At 39.0% G+C, this 14,754-nt stretch overlaps 1 protein-coding gene across 2 annotated transcripts in view; it reads left to right on the forward strand.

Moving 5' to 3' along the window:
* LOC149791319 (serine/threonine-protein kinase/endoribonuclease IRE1-like) overlaps positions 1-14,754 on the forward strand; it is a 107,150-nt gene that overhangs the window by 23,073 nt on the left and 69,323 nt on the right. The gene's annotated exons all lie outside the window — the stretch shown is intronic.

Consider the following 14,754-nt stretch of genomic DNA (forward strand, 5'->3'; position numbering starts at 1 on the left):
GAAGTGATTCTGGTACAATCAGGCATTCACCATTCATTAAAAGACCATTTTAATTGTAAATTCTCCTCTATCTGCCCAGTATGATGGAAGTTTTCCTTCAATAGCGGATTACTTTGGCCACCCCTTTCCACAGAATTGTACAAGTTGTTTGCAAATCGAATAATTTCAATATTCAGACTTTATTTGTTCAGGTCGAATAGTTGATGCAGGTCAATTCCTAAGAAATCAACATAGGTGTTAGTTTCAGCCTGAAATTATATGTGACTCTCATAGGGATAAGTTAAAGGTGCTCTGGATAGAGCATCAGCAGTTAATAGATTTTTGCCAGCAACAAGAACTATAAAAAAGTGAAATCTCATCAAACGCATTCTAAAGCGTTGAATTCTAGGAGGTAACTTTCCCAAGATTGTTGTTCTCATTAGTTCTACTAATGGCTAATGGTCAGTTTCTAGGTTGAACTGTGACCCAATTAAATAGCTACTGAAGAGTTCACAAGCCCAAGTGATTGCAAGGGCCTCTTTTTCCTATTTGAGCATTGCGTCGATCATTTTCTGACATACCTCGCGATGCAAACGCCGCCTGTCTCAGAGTGCTACCGTGATTCTGCCGATACAACTATTTCTCTATTTGGATCATAATCTGCTAAAGTTGCTGAAGATATCATTTCTTGCTTGATACCTCTGAAAGATTGTTCTTGATCTGGACCCCAAGTCCACGAGTTTTTGCCTTTCAAAGCTTACGTAATGGTTTTGATTTTTCTGCCAAATTTAGACCAAATTTGCCAAGCTGATTTGCCATACCAATAAATCGTCATATATCTGTTACGCATTTCGGAGTTTCCATTTCAGTTATAGCTTTGACTTCTTCCGGATCAGGTCGGCAACCATTTTCAACAACATGCCCAAGATTCCTAGTGGATGGCCTGGAAAATTCACACTTTTCAGCGTTCAAAGTGACGTCGGCCTTTTTAATTGATTTCATGACCATTTCTAGTCTTTTATCATGCTGTTTCTGCGTTTCCCCCAAAACAAGAACATTGCCCATGTGACAGAATGTTCACCAATGTAACTCCAGAGTTTCTGACAACCTTTTCTGAAAAAAATACAGTCGCGGAACTGATTCCGAATGGAAGGCAATTAAAATAAAACCTTCCAAAAGAAGTAATGAAAGTTGTAAGGCAGTGTGAATCTTCTGATATGTTTATCTGCCAAAAACCTGAGTTTGCATCACGTTTAGTGAAATACTTTGCATCTGCTGGTTTTGCAAAGGATTCTTCAACTGATGATAGTCTGTGGTTTTCTCTTTTAACTGATTCATTCAGCTTAGTTATATCCACGCAAATTCTTACTGCACCGTTTGGTTTCGGAACGACAACTATTGCCGCGCACCACTCAGTTGGCTCATCTACTTTTGAAATTGCACCCATCTTTTCCATTCTATCCAACTCCTCTTGAACTTTATTCAATAAAGGGATAGGAACCTTTCTTAGGGTAGATAAAGTATAAGGTTTGGCATTTTTGTTCATTGGTATGTTATATAACCATTTTGTTTTCACTAGACCTTCAAACAAATTTGGGAATTTCTCGCGATAATCCCTATCTAAATTTATAGATTTATCGTGACTTGTGCTTCCATTTTGTAAGTTTTTATATGAGGCATTTACTGATGATATATTTACCTGTTCAATAATCTTGAGAGCCTGACTCGCGGTCCTGCCCAAGAGTGCCCGATTCAGTCCCTTTACAACAAATATGTCTTGTACACTGAACGAATTGTTCTATTCCAGTCCACATATAAATTTTCTCAGCACTTTAAGTTCAGAGTTTCAAGGTTACAGTTTTCGATCAGACTTTGATTGTATTTGGTCTACGATTTTTCATAATTCCCTCTCATGAATTACAGTCACATCAGCTTCAGCGTTGTTCCATCTCATGCGTTATCCACGGCTGACCCTTCTTTATGTTAATAGTCCCTAGAAATCCAGGTTCCGCTCTCGATTCTATTGTGCAAACTGTTGATTTTGATAGACAGCATTTTGCATAGTGTCCCCTTTTCTTACACTTGTGGCATTCTGCTTCTTTTGCTGGACATTGGTCATGAGAATAATTAACTTTATTTCCACATCTTATGCATCCTTTTCTGGGGGGTGCGTGGCCTGGGCCTGACGTCCCGCTTGCCAAAGAAAAGTGAAGCGTCTCTCATAGCCTCTCCTTCCCAGGTGTAGTGATCGCCGAGGACCACTGTCTCGCTCTGCGGGGCGGGAGGTTACTTGAATATGGCCTTTCCTACACTATTGTGTCCACAGCAGCACCTTCACGCGGTGCCCCCTGTTTTAACAGAGCCTGCTGTGTGGCGTGACCGAGTACCCGGCGGTATAACTGGGTGGCAGACTGGGCTCATTAGCTTTGGCAGGCAACCAGTCTAAGAGAAGGGAAACTCTGACCCCAAACCCGGGCAGATGAAGCTCGTGAGCCTTGTCAGGCAGTTCATCTAGGAGAAGGAAACTCTGATTCAAAACCAACCAAGTCCCATCCATTGGATTATGGCTCCACTGCCTTGTGGATATCTTCGGGAGAAGGAAAGGCTACGGGAGTAAACCCAGACAGAAAATCAGGAGTGGAGCCCCTAAGGCGACTGGGGGTCGACTACGACCTCCTTCCGGCAGCTCCTGCATCCAAACTGGTGCCAAATGTCATGCTCAGCATTCCTTTGGACCCCACCAGCAAGGACGAGAGGGGGATCCTGACGTCTGGGCAGCCCAGGATCTCCATACTCCACGCCCAGGCTTGCGCCCTGGAGAGGACACTCCAGTCTCGCTACTGTTTGAGGAAACAAAACGGAAGCTGACAGTTTACGGGTTATAAGTCCCACCCGATTGGCGTAGGGAAGGGGCGCCACGGGTCAGCTTTGACGGTGGGAGGGATCATAGTGTCCCACTGGCCAACTATCGCCCGCCTCAAGCCGGGCAGCCCCCGGTCAATAAGGTGTTGACCCGGAATCGTCTGCCTGCTCCAGTGGGTGTCTGGAGCTCAGTGTGTTGTTCAGCATGACAAGCAGACGGTAATTCCACACCAGACAAAAGAAACAAGAAACCAATAAAGAAGACTCCAGCTCTTCGATTTGCAAGCTGGAATGTGCGCACCATGTGTACAGGCATCTCCGACGACCTCAGAGAAGTGGACGACACCAGAAAGACGGCCATCATCGATACAGAACTCACCAGACTAAATATCAGCATAGCTGCCCTCCAGGAAACCAGGCTCGCCTCTAGTGGCTCCCTCAGAGAGGAAAACTACACCTTCATCTGGAAGGGTCGAGAACCTGAGGAGCCCCGTCAGCACGGAGTGGGCTTTGCCATCAAAAACAATCTCCTGGCCTCGGTTGAACCTCCCACAGGGGGCACTGAGCGTCTCTTGTCCATCCGCCTCACCACTGCTTCAGGTCCTGTCAACATCATCAGTGTCTACGCCCCAACCCTCACGTCATCAGAAGACGTGAAGGATCAGTTCTATGGGCAGCTGGACGAACAGATCAAAGGATGCCCCTAAAAGGAACCACTATTCCTCCTCGGCGACTTTAATGCCAGAGGAGGTGCGGACCACGAGTCATGGCCTACCTGCCTCGGATATCATGGCACTGGAAAGACCAACGAAAACGGCCAGAGACTGCTGGAGCTATGCACCTACCATGGCCTGCGCATCACAAACACCTTCTTCAAGTGTAAGCCACAACACAAAGTGTCATGGAAACACCCCAGATCTAATCACTGGCACCAACTAGACTTGGTCATCACCACGCGCTCTGCCCTTAACAGCGTCCTCTCCACCAGAACCTACCACAGTGCAGACTGTGACTCCGACCATGCCCTTGTGAGCAGCAGAGTGCGACTACAGCCACACGCGCTACACCGCTCAAAACCAAAAGGACGTCCTCGCATAAAAACTGCGCAGATGAAAGTCCCTGCCAAGGTGGAGGAGTATGTGTCTGCCCTGAACAAGGCTCTCCAGGACCTGTCTGAGTATGACGCTACAGCCAAGTGGAACGCCATGAAGGGTGCCATCTACAGTACAGCTATGTCAACGTTTGGCAAGAAGGAACGACCCAGCCAGGACTGGTTCAATGCACACCTATCAAGGATGGAACCACAAATCGAGGAGAAACGAAAAGCCTTCATAGCTTACAAAAAATGCCCTAATGAACGGACGCTTGCTGCTCTCAGAAGTGCCCGAAGTAACACCCAACGCATTGCTAGACAGTGTGCGAACGAGTACTGGCAACAACTGTGTGAAGGGATCCAGCGCAGTGCCGAGTCCGGACACATCCAAGATATGTACAGTGGCATCAAGAAGGCTCTAGGCCCTACAGTGAAAGGGGTCGCTCCCCTGAAATCCCTGACGGGAGAGAAGATCACAGACCGTGGGCAAGAGATGGCCAGATGGGTGGAGCACTACTCAGAACTATACTCCCGAGAAACGTCAGTCACTGATGCAGCCCTCAGCAGCATAAAGAATCTGCCCACCATGGAAGAGCTCGACAAAGTGCCAACCTTAGAGGAGCTCAGCAAAGCAATCGACTGCCTTCCAAATGACAAAGCATCAGGTAGTGACAGCATCCCGCCCGAAGCTGTCAAACGTGGAAAACCAGCATTGATTAAACCACTGCACGAGCTACTTTGCCGCTGCTGGGAGGAAGGAGTAGTCCCCCAAGACATGCGTGATGCCACAGTTCTGACCCTTTACAAAAACAAGGGCGACCGCAGTGACTGTAATAATTACAGAGGGATCTCGCTCTTGAGTATTGTTGGTAAAGTGTACGTCCGCATCATACTCAACAGGCTGCAGTTCCTGGCAGACCGTGTGTATCCGGAATCACAGTGCGGCTTCAGAGCAGGCAGGTCGACGACAGACATGATCTTCTCCCTACGACAACTCCAAGAGAAGAGCAGAGAGCAAGGTCAACCACTCTACATGATGTTCATCGACCTCACCAAGGCCTTTGACTTGGTCAGCAGGAAGGGCCTTTTTGAACTTCTGAGTAAGATCGGTTGCCCCCCAAAACTCCTCAGCATGATAATCTCTTTCCGTGCAGATATGAAGGGAACAGTCCTGTATGATGGATCCTCCTCAACTTCCTTCCCAATTAACAGTGGTGTGAAGCAGGGCTGTGTGCTGGCACCAACACTTTTTGGGATCTTCTTCTCCCTGCTCCTGTCCTACGCCTTCGACACGTCCACGGATGGCATATATCTACACACCAGGTCCGACGGGAGGCTGTTCAACCTGGCACGACTGCGCTCAAAGACCAAAGTGAGAGCTGTGCTCATCAGGGAGATGCTTTTTGCAGATGACGCAGCTCTTGTGGCCCACACCGAGGAAGCCCTCCAGAGACTGGGAGACCGTTTTGCTGTTGCCTGCACGCAGTTTGGTCTCACCATCAGCTTGGAAAAAACAAATGTCAGCGTGCAAGATACCACCATTGCCCCTTCAATCAAAATCAACGGTGTCACACTGGAAGCAGTCAACAACTTTACCTACCTGGGGTCAACCATCAGCAACACTCTCTCGATTGATATGGAGCTGGACAGAAGGCTTGGAAAGGCAAACACCATCATGGCTCGATTAACAAAGAGGGTTTGGGAAACAACGCGCTGACAGAGCACACCAAGGTTCGAGTCTACCAGGCCTGCGTTCTCAGCACCCTTCTATATGGAAGTGAGACCTGGAGTACCTACATGAGGCAAGAACGCCGGCTCAATTCCTTCCTTATACGGTGCCTAAAACGCATCCTGAAAATCAGCTGGCAAGACCGTGTTCCACACAGCGAGATCCTGCAGCGTGCAAGTACTCACAGCATGTACTCCCTGCTAATTAAACGCCGCCTTCGATGGCTGGGTCACGTCCGACGCATGGAGGATGGAAGGCTGCCAAAGGACATCCTATATGGACAGCTGGCCACTGGCATGAGAAGCGTCGGACGCCCCTCACTCCGTTTCAAAGATGTGTGCAAGAGGGACATAAAGACATGCAACATTTCACCCGATGGAAGAGCTGGCCGAGGACCGAGGCACCTGGAGACTGATGGTAAACAATGGCATATCAGTCGCTGATGCGAGGAGAGGCCAGTTGGCGACAGAGAAACGTAAGAGAAAGAAGAACGCAACAACAACCACAGTAACGCAGACTTCCCAGTATGTCTGCACCAACTGCAGTAGGGACTGTCACTCACGTATAGGCCTGCACAGCCACAGCAGACGATGCCAACAGAGACAGACAAAACCCCAAGGGCGCTATTCGCATGGTCTTTCGAGACCGAGTCGCCAATGATGATGCATCCTTTTCTGCTGAAATTATTATGTTGAACATTTGGGATATTATGTTTCTGTTTCCCATATTTCGGTGAAGACGATTTTGCTGCATCCATTTCAGTCATTCGTTCTGCAGTTCGTATAATTGATTGTTCTTTTTCACAGCCTCATTTTGTCGAGCTTGACTAACGCCAGACTCTTGAGTTAGATTCACATCTACCTGCAATTGTTCTGACAGTTTTGAATCTCGCAGTCCAACTACAAGTCGATCTCTGATTATTTCATCATGTAGTGGCCCGAAATTACATAGATATATGTAACAAAAGTGTCCACTGTTTCTCCCTCTTCTTGTTTTCTTTGATTACATTTTGCCGTTTTAAAAATTACATTCCTCATTGAAGTGAAATATCGCACGACTCTATCTGTCACGGGCATACACTTCTTTTGATCTTCCTCTGTCAGGTTGAACGAGGACAAAATGTCATCAGCCTCACTTCCCATGGAATAAATCAAGGTATTTACATTAATTTTGTCCTCTTTTTCACTAAGTCCAGACACTTGACGAAAGCGTTCAAGCCGCTGAAAACACTTTTCCTAAGTTGCAGGTCTCAAAACGTCAATTTTGTCCGGATTTGTAAATTGAAATGAAGCAATTTTCAACTCGGAAAATTTCAATACTGTGTTTTTACCGCTACCACCATGTAATGCTTTTGTTATTGAAGAATAACTGCGGAAGGCTTTCTGTACTATATGTTATATACAAGATATCAATACAGCTAGGAAAGGGAATAAAGACTGCCCTGAGAGTATTTTCCCATGGGACATAAACCCTAGTGAATGTATAACATAAACCAGCTGTCGGTGTGTATCAGTTCTAATCTAGTGTGGTATATCTGATTACTTTTACTGTCAAGTGATATTACAAAGCTAATTAGATTAAAACTTAGACTACAGTATGTATGTATGTATGTATGTATGTATGTATGTATGTATGTATGTATTTATGTATGTAAGTATGTATGTATTTATGTATGTATGTACTTTCTAACGTAATCTGTTACAAATATATGTAACTGTATTTGTTGTATTTTCCGACAGTTCATAAAGTCTTATAGGCAAACAAAATCTAGTGGTATCATTAAGGATTTTTGTTAAACCTTCCTGAAATTTGATCAGTTATAGAGACATTTTACCCATCCATTCCAACAGACCTTCCCAAAATGTACCTAATGTCCAGCCCGAATTATACCGTGATGTATCAACAGTTTCGAAACCTTTTCCATCTACATTTGAAATATTCAAGTAAGATGGCCCTGCAATTTGTTGAATAAGAAAGTAACAGTTCGTGCATCTAAAAGTTGCTAAATATTGAGATATATTTCCTATATAATGTTAATTTGGTTTGTGGGAAATATTCCCAATAGTTTTGCCACGTTATATGACTACTCACAGCTTGTTTCAGTATAGTGTTCCCCATTTGATAATAGGTAATGAGATCATTACTTGTTGTGACTGTTTGCTAAACTGCACTGTGTCACAAAATTTATTTCTTTTGCAAGATATCAAAGTTAATCTGTAAGGATAAACGTATAATCTTACCCCTGACTTTTACCTGTAATGTCTTGAAAACACTAATATTATTCCTGCTTTTAACATTTAGTTTTGATAAATATATGCAGAAAAGGTGAATGTCTTGATTTAATTGTTCTTCCCCCTAATTCTGAGGAAAATATGGCAATTTTATGTTAAAATGCAGCGTCTCAAAAAAGTAATGTTTGGAAAACATCTAGAGCCTCTTTAATGAACTTCCTCTCTACTGACAGGAACTAATTTATACAAGTCCACAATAAGCAGTGGTGCAAATAAACTGGTACGGTCATGTACAGCATAATTAAGACATTTATTGGCAGTACTGTCATACCAGACATAAGGAGTTGGACCCGTTGACGTTACAGCTAAATTCACCTTGCACCGCTAAGTTATGACCATTTATTCTGTTTTTTGATTCATGTCTGCGTTTGAGTATTGAACTACTTGCAAATGTTCAAATAAAGATGTTCACAACATATCCATTTGTGTAGTACTCAATTCTTTAAAATTATATGTATATACCTTGCATTATTTTAAAAATTATATACTGCGTTGGAATCGTGACACTTTTAAAATTATTATTTTATTTGCTCTAAGTATACCTTAACATATTTAGCTTAGTTTCTTTAATGTTCAATGAATCTAATATTTATAAAATTTCAGAGAGACATAACATTTGCATATGTTTCTTGCATTTGATACTGATTTATTATTTAGCTGTTTTCAAAAAACCTGTGCCTTTGGGACATACATATATGTTTGGAAGGACACTGCATCAGAACAACATTTATTTTTCCCCAGGATAGATACCTCACGCAATATTGTTGTCAATATTATTCTTTTACAGTCAGACATTGGCATTCTTTTAACAGCCTTAACATTTTCTCTATCACCTACGAAAGCTGAATAATTACTGTCACACCGTGTCCTGTTTGATATCTCCCATCATGAATTAGAGTGACAAAAATCACTTTTAAATGCAAATACAAATTTATATCTGATACTACCAGTTAACAAGTAAAAAATGATTAAGTGGATAAAAGTCTCACGTTTGAAACTGGTAGGGTACCCGTTCCCAGAGGCATCCAGTTATGGACATGGCTCTCAAGAATCATACATTCTGAACCTGATACGTATTTCTCAAGCTAACCATTTCAATGTTCGTACAAGTGTTCAATGTCTGATCTTAACGGAAGTCCCTTGCCATTATATGTTATTACCCAACGTTGTAAATGCTGACGATGAGATTATGTGTAGCCCTTTTGACCAATGTTTGTTGATATCCTTATACATACATATATAGTAATTTCACTTTGTGTTGGATAAGCAGACAGGCTTTAAATAAACAAAAATTTGGCTAGGGATTCCTATTGTCCGACTTTGTGTGGCTAGGTACAAAGCAACGCATACTTAACCAAAGTTAACTTTTTACGATTAATTAAGTTCCTATTCATAACCATTAGTGTAACTCCAAAACAGACACCAACGTTAAGGAAAATGTATACTTATCCAAACCTTAGCTGTGGGCTATAACTTTATATCTTGATAGATTACAGTCTAGTCTTTAGGCAGAAACAAAATATTGGTTACATACGATCCAAACTTTGGCTTGCAACTTCAATGCCTTTTTGTATAATCCATATGGCTTTTACAAACAAAATTCTGACTAATTTTATGAATTGGCTACTACCTACAATTTCCATTTTGTTTAAATGATAGGTATGACTCCTAGAATTGTAAATTTGGCAGGAATGTATATTTAGACAAATTGGACTTATTTTCAAACCTACATGCTTGACCCTTAGCAGTATATTTGACGTTGAAATAAATACATTCAAATATAAACTATAATATTTAAAAACATTAACTGAATAAAATTGGTGGGACACAATCATCAAAAACTTTACACTTCCAAATATCATGATCAGGCATATATGTTTCACTGTAGTTATGTTTTTGATGCAATCTTTACAATAGAGAAAGTTATGATCCTGAAGATTTTCTGGATCTACATGTCTTTAAAACGCGTTTTAATTCCTCACCAAAGAGTCCGGTGTTAATATTTATAATGCTTAGCTTTCCCAAACCCAAATCTATAACTGACTGCAAAATCCATTAGTAAAACACTACTCTCTACTCTTTCTTTAGTTACAACTATGGTAAGCCCTCAAATGATTCTTTTCACAAAAGATTCATTTTTAGTATCAGTCTGTCCTGGCCAGCCAAACCCATATATAGTCAGTGTTATCTGCACCCATTTCGAGACTGGTTCCATATTCTCCAATATCATTAGTATCAAATCAGAAGATCAGAAAAAAATATTAAATACATTCGTCTAAGCAGTCGTAAACTTGTTTCCTTTCACTATCTTTATCTCTTCAATTTAAGATTGAAACACATTTTTTGTCAGCCATGTTATGTTATGCAATAAATGAATCAAATGACTATATTACCATCTATATGTAACTGTATTACTACAGAACATAATATTTAAATGATAGAAAATGCATAAAGTTCATAGAACATACACATAAGATAAGGTTGGCACACTCCACTTATATACAAAATTGGAAGTTCCAAAATATTCAGTGAATAAAATTGGTAGGGTGAAAAAATCTGAGGGCTCATCAGCATTAAGTATGATGATACAAACCAAAGTGATCATATCGGATTCATAATGATTAAAACAAAAACAAATATGAAATATCAAATGGCTGACCATAATTACTTTTTAAACTGTAAATTGTTAAAACCTTATATATTTGATTGAATATATAGTATCCAATGTGCAAGACACTCCATCTTACATATTCAGATATGCACACTAATTGCACTACATTCTAGCACCACGCATCATGACAATAGTGGCAGTATATGAAATATGTTTAGTATCTCGCGGAAAAAGCATTTAAAGTTAGACGAAAGTTATTCATTTTGCTTGATATTTGCAAATGGATCCATAATGTTTTATTTATAGCAAAGTTAATTGATGATGCACTGCTCACCAACGTATTTATCTTTGTACAGGGTTAAAATCGACTCAAAATAATGCATATACATTAAGTGTGAATTCAAAGTAATATATATTATTTTAAAAATATTTATTTGAGGAAATTTTACTGAGAATAAAGCATAAAGGTTATCACAGGTTAATACTGAATCTTAATATTTACAGAACAGCTTGATGACAAACATTAACTATGTTTAACTTATTGTTTATAGGCAAGACCAAAATCAATAATGTTATGATCCTATTATGTAATATTTAGATGAAAGCAAATACATCCATACCACATATAAGACTGTTTTTTAAAAGTACATTTAATGTCCTTTATGAACTGTGGCATTGACAGTAAGATAACAATCAACCCATCTTTGTATATGTTAACAAGTATTTGTGCTTTATGCTGATTATACACTTTTAAAGTGCACTGTGTCAAAATTATGGTACTTTGATGATTCGAAGCATTTAACTTAGTTTGGTCCCAATGTATCCGGAAAGCAAATTTTAATTTTTGGGTGCTGGTACCAGGCTCAGTTGAAAAGAAATAAAGACACACTTGTATCAATAAAAACAAACAATATTCACATGTATTATTGCCTGGAAGAGAGTAATTAAAGGGATATTTAACCTTCCGAAGTACAAACATAATCGTAGTACATATTTCACTAACTGGTGAGACAGAAAATATACAGGCTGTGTGCACTGTATAAGCAAATTATCAGACTGATTGTTCCAAATAATAACCATAATTTCCTAACACAATTAAAGCTTACAATTTTTCCATTATTTCCATTTCAAAATTGCTAAAATATACATCAACAGTCCATTTAAATATACAGTTGTACATTGCACAGTCAAATTTAAACTATGTATTTTATTGTCCGTTTAGTTGCTCCAAAGTCACCTGTTAACATAAAATAAATTTCATATATGCAAGCAAATGCATTACATTCACAAATACGTTTACCTTTTCTCTGCTCGCAGATCTGATTTTCGTATGAAAATCCACTTTAATAACACCTTGTGTCTTACTTAAAATACCAAGAGATTTTCAGATGAACAAAATGTATTTTGTTTTTGTGTTAATCATCTCATATCTATATGTTGGGTAATATATTCTCAGCTGGATAATACATATAGCACCTAACACTGTATCAGTCTTTGTCTGATTATGCATTTCAGCCTTAATGATAAGGTTACACTGATGTGTGTTTAACCATGCTATCATCTGTGGAATAGACAGTGAGAATTAGTATATAATATCTAAGCATATATATATATATATATATATATATATATATATATATATATATATATATATATATATATATATATATATATATATATATATATATATATATAGTTAAAGTTAGATAAAAGCTATAATAATTCATTCAGAAATAAATAATATATGATAGAAGAATTAGGTCTAACAAGTTGATTTGTTTTGTTATTTTAATATAATACTTGAAATGATAAATTAGCCTACGTTCTACCTTTACCTAGTCTTTGCAAGTTTGTTTCTGTGTTTAAGTCTTTATTATTATGTTATCCCATCATTATCTTTATAAAGATCATACTGAACCTTCAAATTTCTTCATATATATATATATATATATATATATATATATATATATATATATATATATATATATATATATATATATATATATATATATATATATATATATATATACTGTTGTCAGTTATTGGACGAAACTAAACTGTTGCCAAGAGTTTTATCTGCTAGGCATTCGGCAACTTGTGTATGGTAGTTGTGCTTATTGCGTTTGATTTCGTCACACGTTAGATTGACTTGACTGAACAACAAATCTCTGGTACTGTTGTTTTGCATGCAAGAGAGTGATAATTTTATATATGAGTAATGTTTAGGAATCGAACTGACTTTACAGCTTTAATATTGATGTTGAAAATCTCTCTCTCCCAAATTATCTCTGCAAGGGCACGATTTTTTATACTGAATTCATAGGCATATTTACTACTGGGTTATCGCTGAAAAGATTTTTTTGCAGGTCTAGTTAGTCTTAATTAAAAATGCCACCATGGGTTCCCTCTTCAAAAAATGTTATTGCTGCTCCACCTGAATGGATGGCCGAAGTCACATAGTGTTCCAAAACAGACAATGGTGGCAGTTTAGGGACTAAGGTGGCCACCTTGGTGGAAACTTTACGAATCATCTTAACTCCATTCGTCATGAACATATAGTCATTGTGGTTTGGTGTTTCCCTAAAAGACCTATATTGATTTTAAGGTGTTGCTGAATTGAAATGGAGCAAATCTAATGCCAAACATAGTTGACATTATGGCAGCATCTATTGCTATCACTGTTCCTCACTGGATGGTGATATTCACATAGGAATTCCACTAAATAACTGCATATAATATTTATTTGGTCTAAGCACATATTGTTGTTGAGAATGAAAAATTAATGTTGTCGTCGCTATCATGAAAGGTTTTCCTGAAAAAAGGGTCTAATTCGCGTGGGTTTTTCATTATAATGTGTCTTATTGTGTTTAGCTGGTGTTAACTTGAAACGATGTTAATAACAACTCCAGTTTCATGGGTTTGTACTCACCTTGAAAATCGTGGCACCACTACTCCTCTTCAATTGATAGCTGAAGGGCTTTTAATAAAATACTAGCTGTTATATACAGCAGGGCCTCAGAGAAAATGGTGAGGGTCAGACCTCAAATATGGCTGCTATGATGAAATGTACGTGAAATTAGTAATTTCCTTTGAATGAAAATATTGCAGATCTAGCCAACAATACATAACCGTGTATTCGCGAAGACGTTTCAAAAGTCGGTCATGACTGACCTAGAGATCAAGCCAAACGTTGCTGTTGCATTTTTGTACTGCAATAAGCTGGGGAACGTAGTGACATGATCATGAACGACTGATATTTCAATAGATTTTATGTTTAGCTGAAACTAAATGAACATTTTCACCATCACGAGAATTTCGATACTAAAGTAAAATATTTTGAAATGACTTTTATATGCTACTAACCTGTGACTATGTTAACACAAATGGTCATGACTGCTTTTTATTATATCCACGTATTTGAAGAATGCAGTGCATGATGGCACTTAACAAGCGTGGTTTCGAGTTTTTTTGTATTTCGTTTTTCTGAAACTTATTAACTTTATTTCAAACAAATTCATCAAGCGGACATTACTTGTTCAGCAGTCTATATTCATGCGATCTGTTTCAAGGTCAAATAGTGTAGCTAATAAATTTGTATTGCACTGCACTTATTCTGTAAACGTGTTTACTTAGGCAACAACATATTTGTCGTCACATATGGTACGTTAGTGATGTCTCAAGCATATCGGAGTTATGTTCAATATTCGGTAGTTAAATTGAATATTAACAAGAATAAAGCTATATTTGATTCTAGAAAGAAACCTTATCATATAGTAGACTATTGATCCACTTGAAAGCTTTTTTTTAAAACTCAGGAAATTGTAGACTACTTTAGAAGGATATCTGAATGTGTCGCATAAAATCCTGAAATACCCTGGTTCCCACTGCTTCAGTGTTAGTTTCTTCAAGGGGATGGTTTGTTCTTCCGTGACTCGGACAATACAGTCTCTTTCGTCAGTAGTAAGATGTCACTAGGTGTTTGTTGAAGACTTTTTCCAGATAAGCAATGCTGCAGTTACAGCTAAAGGAATTATTGCGAGGAGTAATATCATTATATGATAGAAAATGTCTAGTACTCTGGACATATCAATATATGGGAGTTTGCACTAGCCATTTATGTCACGAAAGTACGTCAAGTTGTGGTTCTCTGAAAGCAAATAATTAGAGATTATTTATTTAGGAAGGTTTA

This window comes from Sinohyriopsis cumingii, chromosome 9 (genome assembly GCF_028554795.1).
Source record: "Sinohyriopsis cumingii isolate HCF-2022 chromosome 9, ASM2855479v2, whole genome shotgun sequence".
NCBI lineage: Eukaryota > Metazoa > Mollusca > Bivalvia > Unionida > Unionidae > Sinohyriopsis > Sinohyriopsis cumingii.